The sequence below is a fragment of the Danio aesculapii genome, chromosome 23 (genome assembly GCF_903798145.1).
Source record: "Danio aesculapii chromosome 23, fDanAes4.1, whole genome shotgun sequence".
In the NCBI taxonomy this organism is placed as follows: Eukaryota; Metazoa; Chordata; class Actinopteri; order Cypriniformes; family Danionidae; genus Danio; species Danio aesculapii.
In genome coordinates, this window is record NC_079457.1 from 8,732,751 (window position 1) to 8,746,226 (window position 13,476).

The 13,476-nt window shown below is 33.5% G+C and overlaps 1 protein-coding gene across 1 annotated transcript in view; it reads right to left on the minus strand.

Annotated features, from left to right (window-relative positions):
* The window catches only part of kcng1 (potassium voltage-gated channel, subfamily G, member 1), a 49,432-nt gene extending 36,470 nt beyond the window's left edge, over positions 1 to 12,962 (minus strand). The window contains exon 1 of the mRNA XM_056449511.1: positions 12,879 to 12,962. The gene's annotated coding sequence lies outside the window, so the exon portion shown is untranslated. The remainder of the gene's footprint in view (positions 1 to 12,878) is intronic.
* Positions 12,963 to 13,476: the final 514 nt, after the last annotated feature.

Sequence of the window (13,476 nt, forward strand, 5' to 3'; positions counted from 1 at the left end):
CAAACAGAAAGTGGCCATTTGTAGTTGCTTTATCCTGCACAATTACACCGCACATAAAGGTATGAAACGACATTAACCCTGCTCATTAAACCCAGGCCTTTTACAATACATGCAAAGCTGATGAAACCTTTTATCATTGTAAATCAGTGAAGCTCGGATGCGTCCTTTGAACCTAAAATTAGCGGAAATAAAACATGATTTAACAGTCAAAACTGGCCCGATTTCTCTGTCATGGTCATAATGTAAGTGATACAATCAGTTGTGACTTTATCTGTCTGATTTTATGGTCAGAAATGCAGATGTGTTTCATGATTTAGACCTAATTTCAATTACAAATGGATCAAATCCAGTCATATCTTATTGTCTCTCTGATGCTGCTTTCTCAAAAACAAAATATCCCATGTAGTGGAGGATTTAGCCATGGGCAATATGGGCGATCGCCTAGGGCGGCGTTTTGCTGGGGGTGGCATGGGGAGACGGTGCAAAAAAAAGTGCCCCAATAACAGCTTTGAGATAACTTTACCTCATGCAAGTGTATTAATTCAGAGTGGTTATCCTAGAATAAAGACGTTAGGGGCTATTCACATTTGGCGTCTTTTGCACACGCAACTTTATGTGCAACCAAAACATTCCTGGTGAAAACAAATCGATGCATGCGCTGCTCCTGATCCCGGTTGTTTACATGCACGCCGATATGCGTCGACATGTAAGTTGACAAAACTAAATCATATGACGACAATGTTACTTTGACTAAGCATGGCTGTGAAGCAGAAAGGAGGAATAATGAGTCAGGAAGGTAACTAAGACTTCATAACATTAATTCTCAGCCATGAGTCAAGTCTAAGACAACAGAAAAACATATTTTTGTATTCTATAGAACTGTCATAATTAATATTCATGCAAAAGTCTTAGAAAATTACTCCAATTATGCATTGTTTTTCAGTTACATTTAGGGTTGATTTTTGTTATTTATTTAGATTAATAATTGTATGATGATAATAATAATAATAATAATAATAATAATAATTGTATGATGATGATGATAATAATAATAATTGTATAATAATAATAATAATAATAATAATAATAATAATAATAATAATAATAATAATAATAATAATAATAATAATAATAATAATAATATTTATAAGATAATTAAATATATTTAAATGTATTTATAATAATTATTTTAAATGTATACATTTAAAATATATATTTAAATATGTAAAATATATAAAGTCAACCACATAGTGTCTTTAATTCTTGGGGGATGGGGAGGTGGTGTGTTTGGGGTGGTTTTGCCCAGGGTGCCATTTAAACTAGAACCGCCACTGATCACATGACTTCTTTGTTGATGCGCATACTGATATTTACTAAGTAAATGTGCTGTCATTGTAGTTTATGCATATTTTTTCTTGTCAGGTAAAAAGTTAGTCCTACTCAGTTGTGCCCATGACTTTTTTATGTGCATTATTAACATTTATGCGAATCTTGGCATTTCATTAGGTGAAAAGAACATAAATGCTGATTCCCAGGGAATGCCGGATTAAGTTGCCAAAAAAAGCATCTGCTAAATGCATAAATGTCAGTGCAGCTCCTAGGTCGTGGTCAGGAAAAAACTGCAATTCCCTGTAGCCTGCGAACCTATAAATCAATCAGAACTCCTACAGCTTTATGCAAACCGTTTGTTTGTAGAGATCTAATCTTTTCTCAATAAGCTCAGAGTGAGAGTCCATTTCTCACCGGAGAGAGGAAGTTTACAGAGACATGCAGTGAATCACTGTCTTGGTTAAACATTTTTATATCCGTCGTTTTCAGATTTGAAATTCATAATATGCAAATATGACTCATTGTTAACCTCCAGCTAGCCCAGTCGGACTTTACACTAGACCAGGACAATGAGAATGATGATGATTCACGGAGAGGACTCGTTCCCACCTTGGGAAAATGATGACCATTCATACCCACTCACGGCCCTGGATGCCACTCAACACCAAGAAACTCTTTGCGCATTCAGATAAGTGTACTTCATTATGACTAAGTGTCACCAACTCTTCCCCATCCACCCACAGTGAGATTCATAACCCTGGATGTGTTGATATGTGCTAGCAGAACTACAGTGAAGTCCAAAAAATCTGTGACCACAAGTGAAAGTGCTGCTACTTTGCATTTTTCTGATCTGATTTGAAGTGGACAAATGATGCAAAATTCACTTTACTTGGAGTTTGAAGACTAATGGGGTTCATAGTGTGTAGACAACCAGCACTATAGTAAAAATTAGGGATGCACTATGGCTGTTCGATTTCAGAAGTTGTAGTGATGCTTTCGTTTTCCTTAAATAATATCAAACATTTGTTGATTATATCCTCTATTAATAAACTTCATTTAGTGCAAAATGCAGTTCTTACCAGGTCAAGAAAATATGACACCCCAATTTATCCTCCTTACACTGCCCAGGTAGCAATGAATTCTGGCCCAGATTTGGCATAAAGCTAGCACAGCAGGCATTCATCCGGCACTGGCATACAGCATGTGGGCCAAATGTGGCCCGGGTTTGGCAGAGGTGGCACCGTCTTTAAGGCGGCACACAATACTTGGGCCAAATATACAATGTAGTATTTGGCCCAGATGTTGATAATTGGTATGTGGGCCATGTAAGTTTGGCCTGTCTTGACCCACATTTAAAATACATTTAAATTATTTTCAAATAAAGAAAAACAATTCTACCATTCAGGTCACTTTGAGAAAAACCAAGCCCATAGTGTGCCTAAAACGCAATGCTTCATAGGTTATCAGTTTGGTGACGCACTAAAATATCTGGCCCAGTTCAGGCCCAGTTATGGGTTATTAACTTGGCTAAGACTTGGCTCAGATATGGTCCATGTTTGGCCCTTGTCTGGAATCCAGACTTTGTCCAGTCATGTACCGTAATTCACTTCGGCATGTGGGCCAAGCAAAAGTTGATTGTGTGGGTCAGAGCTGGGCCAGAGAAATTTTGCTATGTGGGTGGCTGCCTGTTAAGTTCCATATTGATTTTAAAATATTGCTTCTAACTTATAAAGCTTTAAATAATCTAGCTCCTGTTTATCTAACCAACCTTCTGTCTCGCTACAATCCAACCTGCTCTTTAAGATCTCAAATCTCAGGGCTTATGGTAGTACCCAGAATAGCAAACTCTACTAATGGAGGTCGAGCCTTCTCATTTATGGCCCCTAAACTCTGGAATAACCTTCCTGATAATGAAGCACAGAAACTCTCTCAGTTTAAAACTAGATTAAAGACCTATCTTTTTATTGAATTGAGACAATAATGTGTAGACAACCAGCTCTATAGTGAAAATTAGGCATACACAATATATCAAATATGGCAAATGTGTATACCGATATACAGTCTTTTTAAAATATTTCCCAAACGATGTTTAACAGAGCAAGGAATTTTTTACAGTATTTCCTATAATATTTTTTCTTCTGGAGAAAGTCTTATTTGTTTTATTCCGGCAAGAATAAAAGCAGATTGAATTTTTTTTAAAAACCATTTTAAGGTCAATTTTATTAGCCAATATTATTAAGAGGGGGTAATAATTCAGGAGGGCTAATAATTCGGACTTCAACTGAAAATATACACTGCAATGATTTGCCATAAAAAAATATTACAAACATTTTTTTGTGTGCTTGTCATCATAACACCCTCTGTTTTTCAGCACATCAGGCAATGCAGTTGCATGTCAATGTACACAACTGAAAACAAGCAGATGGGCATGCTGGTTTGCTAAACTAAAAAAACAAAAAAAAAATTGTTAATGATTTTAAACTAAGTTAAGTAAGCAATAAGACAGCGAAGCAGTAACTTGACTCTGTTTTAAGAGTTTTAGTTTATTTAGTTATCCTTGGGATTTTCGAAGTTGATAAATAGCTAAACCAGTGAAAAAAGTGGCAGTGACATATTTATTTTCTTGACGTTTACATTGTTAAAATGTTTGATTTGGTTCATGCTGCAGTAAAATATGGCTATTCCAGGGTATATTTAGGAATCCTAAAGATAATTTCAATACTTTTTAGGACTTTTTAAAAGACCTTCTCAGAATAATTTAAGACCTCATCGCCACTTTAAGTTCTAATCAGTATCAAACCTTTAACTTTAACAACAAACAGTTGTAGTTAAATAAATCAATGGAGCACAACCATGCAACAGAACTCAGATAATCTCAATAGAAACAAAGCTTAAAAGAATAAATGATGCGGTTGTTTTCAGAGACAGGTTTCAGCCACTGTTTAAACTCGTCTTTCTCTAACTAGGAGTACGCAAACTTACATTTTCCCATTTTGCCATTTGTTTTGCTCTATGGTTTCGCTACATGTTGATAGCGTCACATCACCTTCCCGTTTGTCACAAATTACGTGACATCAGCCGGACGGAGGAGCTTGGCCAGACGCGCCCCAGCCCGAAACAATCGCGTGGATCGAGCACCTTGTTGTTAATATTAGGAGGAAAATACATATTTTTAAGATTTTTTGGAGTCAAAGAACTTTGGACAGCGCTTGAACAAAATCTAAGACCTCCTAAAAACACGATTAAGGCTTTTTAATACCTTTTAAGGGCCTTCATTTTCTCATAATTGGTTTATCAACTTTTAATACTTTTTAAGTCCCCACAGACACTCTGTATTCACTTTCAGAAGTTGCAGTGATGATTTTGTTTCCCTTAAATAATATCAAACATTTGTTGATTATAAACAAATCCTCAAGAAATGCAGTTCTTTCCATGTCAAGAAAATATGACACCCCAATTTTATCCTCCTTACACTGGCTGCCTGTTAAGTTCCGTACTGATTATAAAATATTGCTTCTTACCTATTATAATCTAGCTCCTGTTTATCTAACCAACCTTCTGTGCTATACCCAGAATAGCAAAGTCTACTAAAAGGAGGTCGAGCCTTCTCATGGATGGCTCCTAAACTTCTTGATTCCTGATTATGTTTGAGGCTCAGAAACACTCTCTCAGTTCAAAACTAGATTAAAGATTTTTAAGAAATATTGTATCGCATTACATAACATTATAAAATAATAAATTTTCATTCAATATCTCACAGCCCCAGTAAAACATCCACTCCCATTCAAATCTCCATAAATTATTTAAACATGCAGTTTCAGATTAGCTGTGATATCAAAACCCCTGCCCATTACTGATTACAATCTGCCCAATCAGCATGAATCAGAAAGTATCACTGCATTTAGGTCAGGAATTTTTTCCTAAGCTACTAATGTTCTTTAGTCAAGAGCAGTGAGGGATTTTCTGTTGTTGTTTTGTTTGATTTATATTAACAGCATCGACAGCAGCATTATTCTGCACATCTTCTTCAGCTGTTTACATTCAGACACAACCAACTATGTTAATGTGGACTTCATGTTCATGTTTACTCTAGTTTACTATAAGCATCGTCTGAAAGCTATCTTACTATGCACTCCCTTTGGATTTTTATGTTCAGTTTAAACTGAAAAGGCGTTAAAATACATGTAGTTAACAAACTTAAATGTTTAATAAAAACAAAATGCAATAATTTTCCCTTGGCTTAGCCTTATTTATCAGGGGTCGCCACAGTAGAATGAACCACCGACTATTCCAGTTGGATTTCCAATTTAGTTCATTAAATTCCCCTATAGCCATGTCTTTGGAATGTGGGGAAAACCGGAGCACCTGGAGGAAACCCACGCCAACACGGGGAGAACATGCAAACTCCACACAGAAATGCCAACTGACCCAGCCAAGGCTTGAAGCAGCGACCTTCTTGCTGTGAGACGATCATGCTACCCACTGCGTCACCATGACGCCTCAAATATCAAACAGAAAAATGGAATTTGCTGTGGTAGGAAAGCACTCGAACCAGCGACCTTCTTACTGTGAGGTGACAGTGCTAACCACTGAGCCATTGTGCCACCATAATATTTCATTTAACATATATTTTTCAAAAATATCTCTGAGTCCCGATTTGAGACCTTGAACAAACATCTGACCTTTGTGGAAAAACACAATCACATTATCACTGTAATTAATTTTGACCTTTAATCTAGATCTCAATCTCTTCTTGCTTTAAACTTTTAATAACAAATGAATTCAGCCTTCTGAGCTTTTGAAAACCTCAACGCGATTTCACAGGAGGAATTAAAATAATCAATGAATGCTTAATTAAATCCCAACCTTGAATGAAAACGAAATGAAAATATTTGATGACTCAGTGGTTAGCACTGTCGCCTCACAGCAAGAAGGTCACTGGTTCGAGTGCTGGCTGGGCCAGTTGGCATTTCTGTGTGGACTTTGCATGTTCTCCCCGTGTTGGCGTGAGTTTCCTCCAGGTGCTCCGGTTTCCCCCACAGTCCAAAGACATGCGCTATAGGTGACTTGAATTGACTAAATTGGCCGTAGTGTATGAGTGTGTGTGTGTATAAGAGTGTATGGGTGTTTCCCAGTACTGGGTTACAGCTGGAAGGGCATCCACTGTGTAAAACATAGTTGGCCGTTCATTCCGCTGTGGTGACCCCTGATTAATAAGGCACTAAGCTGAAGGAAAATGAATGAATTTATTAGTCCTACCAAAATAAAATGGGCAAGATTTCTACAATGATATCCATTTCCATTCTAACACATTGAATAAACTCTACCATATACAAAAATACAGATTATATATTCATCATCACATACATCTGAACTGAATATTGCTTTTTCCATGTATATTTTAGGATTGTGATGTTTTTTGTTTAATATATGCATGACTATAAAGAAAACTGATATATTATGTTGATATAAGTTGCTGAAGTTTTTCTGAAAATAACTATTAAACAGTGTATGCAAAAAATAACTGCATGCAATTTGTAATAAACCTGGATATCTTGCAAATAATTAAATTATTTTTCAAGAATTCACACTTAGCTCATGATTTATACATCGCTTGTTTGGCATGCTGACCCAGGAGAGAGCCCTGAGATCAAGGGATCCTCGGGCCCAGGGTTCCCTATGGGGGCAAATCAATGCCAAAATTAAACGAGCGCAGCAGTGATGTTTACGCGCGAGGAGAAGTGAACCGCGAGCAGTTTACAGGCCTACATGTGAGGAAACTACAGCTCACGTACGCGTAAACTGATCCACCGCGAGGAAACGGGCCTCGCGTGCGCACATCATCATTCTTCTCTCTGCTCGCGCAAAACTTTTTTCGTCAGTCCTGGGGCGGGACTTGGTTTACTTATCGCCCTTTCCGGAAGTTAGCTGGAAGTTACTAATCGCCCTTTCCGGAAGTTAGCTGGGATTGGACGCAGGTTACATTTGATCTGTATGATATGGAAAGCTAGTTTCCCCATTAAATAAAAATATATAGGTGATATATCTTATCATAATGTCATAAACCAGGCTTAATGCTGTTGGTTACTCGCTCGTTCTGGAAGTTAGCCTGGATTTAACGCAGGTTAAAAAATCACGTCAATAAATATATATATATATATATATATATATATATATATATATATATATATATATATATATATATATATATATAATTTGCAAGTCATAATCATAAGAAACTTTCTGAGATGCTTTATGAGGATTTAATCTCGAGAACTGTCACTGCTGTGCTTGATTAATTTTGGCATTGATTTGCCGCCATAGTTCCCTCCCTTTTGCAGGGCGAGGCAAGATTGAACTCAAGTCAATCTCAAAACTCCCCCGCTGCTGACACTAAGCTGAACTTCCTGAGAGTAAAACATTTAGAAAAAAATTCTATAATACAGAGCATATTTGGATGGTGGGAGTAAACCGGGGAACCCAGGGGAAACCCACGTGGACATGGGGAGAACACGCAAACTCTGCACAGAAATACCAAATGGCCCAGCGAGGACCCGAAGCCATTGGTATTCTTTCTGTGAAGCAATAGTACTAGTCACTGGGCCACCGTGCCACCCATTCTGGATAAAGCTGGAAGAAGGGGAGGAGGGGGGTTTATTTATATATATATATATATATATATATATATATATATATATATATATATATATATATATATATATATATATATATATACAGTGACTTGGGATCTTTTGATTTTGGAGGATCGTGATTAGCTAATGTGGGCCAGCTGGGTCAATCATGTGCACGTGCTCCTCTCGAAATTAGTTTAATATTAAACTTCACTTTTCAATGATTAAAAAAATATATATCCAATAATATTTGCAAAATTTACCAAAAGTCCTGCAATACATAACATTCATATGTGTACAATATAATAGAAAAATAGATAAAATAACGAAGGAGTGGCTTCACAACAACACTGTGAATGGCCCCGCCAGAGCCCTGACATAAACCCGATTAAGCATCTCTGGAGAATGACTAAAAATGTCTGTCCACTAATGTTTACCATCTAACATGACAGAACTAGAGAGGATCTGCAAGGAGGATCCCCAAATCCAGGAGTAAAAATCTTTCCCAAAAAGACTGATGGCTGTGTTAGATCAAAAGGGTGCTAAAATACTGAGCAAAGGGTCTGAATACTTAGGACCATGTTATATTTCAGTTTTTCTTTTTTAATAAATCTGCAAAAATGTCAACAATTCTGTGTATTCTGTCATTATGTGATGCTGTGTGGACATTAAAGAGAAAAAATATGAACTTAAATGATTTTAGCATTTGGCTTCAAAATAAAAAAGAGTGAAAGATTTAAAGGGGGTCTGAATACTTTCCGTACCGACTGTGTTTTCAAAAGAGCTGGGTGTATTTTTATGCACGACAAAATTAAAATGACAAAAATAATAGTGTTAATTCTGGATAAACTGTGCTGTTAAATTAAACCGGCTTGACTCATACTAACTGCTGTGCTGTCATTTACAGTACTAATGGCGTCCTATTTGGCTTTTATCAGTGGGATTGACTTTGACAGAGTACACTCATCAAATACTGTTAAAGCCTGCATTCATAATGTACAGCTAAATGGTGTTTGGCATTGAAAGTGACGATGTGTCAGCTACTGTATCAGCACAAAACAAGCATAAGAATGAACATGAGTCACAGTCATTAGATACAAACTGCGACTGGAAAACACACACTAAATAAAACATAAGACGAATAAATCAAACACTGCACAGCTCATATCAAACATAAAAAAGACGCACACACTGACAACAATGATTATTCTGTTGCCTGCAGAGTGCTTTAAAACAAACAACGTATTGATTTCTACTGTGTATTTTTTTCTCTGTTCACGGGTTTTCATTTGCTACAAGTTGCCTTAAAGGGACAGTTCACCCAGAAATGACCATTCTAGCATTACTTGCTCACTTTAAACCTGTAAGACTTTCTTCTAAAGAATACACTAGGAAATTGGCATTCAAACTATAATGAACAACACAGATATTTTTTGAGAATGTTCAAAATATGTTTCTATTTCTCAAGTAAAAGAAAGTCCAACAATTTTGTAAATGTAAATGACAACATTTTCCTTTTTGCTTCTGCTCAATTGTCAGTTTAATTAGCTTCATTTAATGAGCAAGTATTGGTATAAGCTATTTACATATAAATCTTTAAAAGCAATTTTTAGTGGAAAATGCATGTTTTAATATAGAAAATGCATGCAATTTGTAATGAACCTGGATATTACTCACAAAAAATAAATTACTATTTTTATTATTATTATTATTATTTTTTTTATAATCCCTAATCATATTGGCAATATACAAAGAAAGTCCTGTAGAGAACATATTACAGCAATACATAACTTGCATAAATACAATACAATAAAAAGTATTTTAAACATAAATATGCACTATTTTTTTTATCTGAGCAAATAATGATTTGCAAATAATTGTGATTGTTTTTATTAATAAATCAGCATTTCATGCAAATAATTAAACTATACTTTTCATAATCCCTAATAATCATTCAATATAGAATTATATATATATAGAATTATATATATATATATATATATATATATATATATATATATATATATATATATATATATATAATATATAATATAATAAAATATAATATAACATAACATAACATAATATAATATAATATAATATTCTATTGCCTATATATAATTATTTGCCTGATGTGTTGATTTATTAATCAGATGTTTCTTATTTGCCTTGGCAAACAACTTGGTGCAGTTATATAAATATATATATATATATATATAAATATATATATATATATAAATATATATATATATATAAATATATATATATATATATATATATATATATATATATATATATATATATATATATATATATATATATATATATATATATATATATATATATACTTAAGAAAATATTTATTAACTGCACCAAGTTGTTAGCCAGGGCAAATAAGAAACATCTGATTAATAAATCAACACATCAGGCAAATAATTATATATAGGCAATAGAATATTATATTATATTATATTATATTATATTATATTATATTATATTATATTATATTATATTATATTATATTAATTATATTATATTATATTATATTATATTATATTATATTATATTAATTATATTATATTATATTATATTATATTATATTATATTATATTATATTAATTATATTATATTATATTATATTATGTTATATTATATTATATATTATATTATATTATATTATATTATATTATATTAATTATATTATATTATATTATACATGGTGTTAGTGAGTGTTAGCAAAGTATTATAAACAGAATCATGCAACAGGTTGTTGAATTTGAAACTCTCAATATATTTTGAACAAATTATTTCTTTTTGCAATTAATTGAATAACCTGAATGATAAATTTGCATATCAGAAACTTTGTTTAAATAAAATGTTAATAAGCCATAATAATAGTGCACTATATATATATGTACAAAAGTATTATAAAAAAAAAAAGCTCATACAACTATTTGAACTATTTGGAAAAAAAAAAAACTTAAATCTTAAAATATACTGAAGCATCCGTAAATCTTCAGAATGTTAAACATGAATATATTTCTGAAGTACAGTATATACTGCAAATGCTGCTGAAGTGGACGTTTATCTAATAAAATGTGTATATTGGAAATCTGCAGAAACAAATTGATAAAAGAGCGACAAACTTAAGTGTAATTTAGGTGTTTTCTTTCCCTCACACTGAAAAAAATAACACTTTAAACCTCAAAATCAACAGTTTTTCCCCCTGCAAGCAACAATACAACTGCAAAGTAAATACTGTAAAATATCTAATAAAATGTGTATTGGAAATCTGCAAAAACAAACTGATAAAAAAAAAAACACACAATACTAAGTGTATTTTAGGTGTTTTCTTTCCCTCACACTGAAAAAAAGAACACTTTCCATCTCAAAATCAACAGTTTTTTCTCTCCCTGCAAGCATCTGTAAATCTTCAGAATATTAGATATGAATAAAACTGTAAAGTATATACTGTAAATGCTGCTGAAGTGGAGATTTATCAAATAATAAATGTGTATATTGGAAATCTGCAGAAACAAATTGATAAAAGACCAACAAAACAAACATTTAAGTGTATTTTGGGTGTTTTCCTTCCATCAGACTAAAAATAAAAACACAGTCTCAAAATCGACAGTTTTTTCTCCCTGCAATCATCTGTAAATCTTCAGAATATTAGATATGAATACAACTATAAAGTACAGCTTTAAATGCTGCTGAAGTGGAGATTTATCTAATAAAATGTGCATATTTGAAATCTGCAGAAACAAATTGATAAAAGAGCGACAAAACAAAGATTTAAAAGTCTACTTTAGGTGTTTTCTTCCCATCAGACTAAAAGCAAAAACACTTTAAATCTCAAAATCGACAGTTTTTCTCTCCCTGCAAGCATCTTCTTCAGAATATTAGATATGAATACAACTGCGAAGTATACTGTATATGCTGCTGAAGTGGAGATTTATCGAATAAAAGAGCGACAAAACAAACACTTAAGTGTATTTTAGGTGTTTTCCTTCTATCTATAGACTGAAAATCAAAACACTTTAAATCTAAAAATTGACTGTTTTTTTCTCTCCCTGCAAGCAACAATACAACTGCAAAGTAAATACTGTAAAATATCTAATAAAATGTGGATTGGAAATGTGTATCTGCATAAACAAACTGATAAAAAAAACACACACAATCCTAAATGTATTTTAGGTGTTTTTTTTCCATCAGACTGAAAAAAAAACACTTTAAATCTCAAAATCAACAGTTTCTGTAAATCTTCAGAATATTAGATATGAATACAACTGTAAAGTATAGCTTTAAATGCTGCTGAAGTGGAGATTTATCTAATAAAATGTGTATATGGGAAATCTGCAGAAGCAAATTGAGAAAAGAGCGACAAAACAAACATTTAAAAGTCTACTTTAGGTGTTTTCTTCCCCTCAGACTTAAAATCAAAACACTTTAAATCTCAAAATTGACTGTTTTTTTTTACCTTGCAAGCAACAATACAACTGCAAAGTAAATACTGTAAAATATCTAATGAAATGTGGATTGGAAATCTGCACAAACAAACTGATAAAAAAACCCAATCCTAAAAGTATTTTAGGTGTTTTCTTTGCATCGGAATGAAAAATACACTTTAAATATCAAAATAGACTATTTTTTCTCTCCTTGCAAGCATCTGTGGAGATTTATCTAATAAAATTTGCATTGGAAATTTACAGAAATTTGATAAAAGAGTAACAAAACACACTTTAACAGTCTACTTTAGGTGTTTTCCTTCCATCAAAAAAAAAAAAAAAAACACACACACACACACACTTTAAATCTCAAAATCGATTAATGTTGTTTTCCTCTCTGCAAGCATCTCGCAGTAACACTGCAACGCTACAAAAAGAAAGCAAAGTAAACACTAGTCGAATCACTCACCGCAGTTCATGTGCACTTGAGAATATTCATGGGATTTCTTCAACTCTGAAAGCAGAAGCGCAGTGTGAGGAACTCAGTGTGATCGTCCACAGGCTTCTGGAGCTTCTGGCGGCACATTTGATGATCTGAGCAACAGGCTCCAGTTCCCTCCCTCTTTACACACACACACAGCTCTGACATCAGCGGTGGGATGTGCCATTTTTTCCAAGAGCTTTTCTCTGAATATCCATAGCAACCCGTCAGTGAAGGAAGCAGGAAGAGCGTGCGTCCGAACTGACAGGCACATATGCATCTCCTTCAGATGATGATAAGAGCTCTTTTTCCATTGTGTCTGAGGAGCTCAACATCTGCTGCAGAGATGCTCATCTGAGGGACCATTGAAAGCCGTGGGTCATATTATAGGAGGAAAGAGGAGAGACGAAAAATTGGAAGTTAGTTTTGAGGCATTAGAGGAATGTGGCAAAGTGAATACAACAGGAATTTAAATTGATTTGCTTTTTAAAATAGAGATAATCAATAAAATAAGCAATTTAACTGCAAATGAGTGTTATTTTTGGTGATACAAATGAATTTTTTTTCTTACAACTTTAGTAATTTG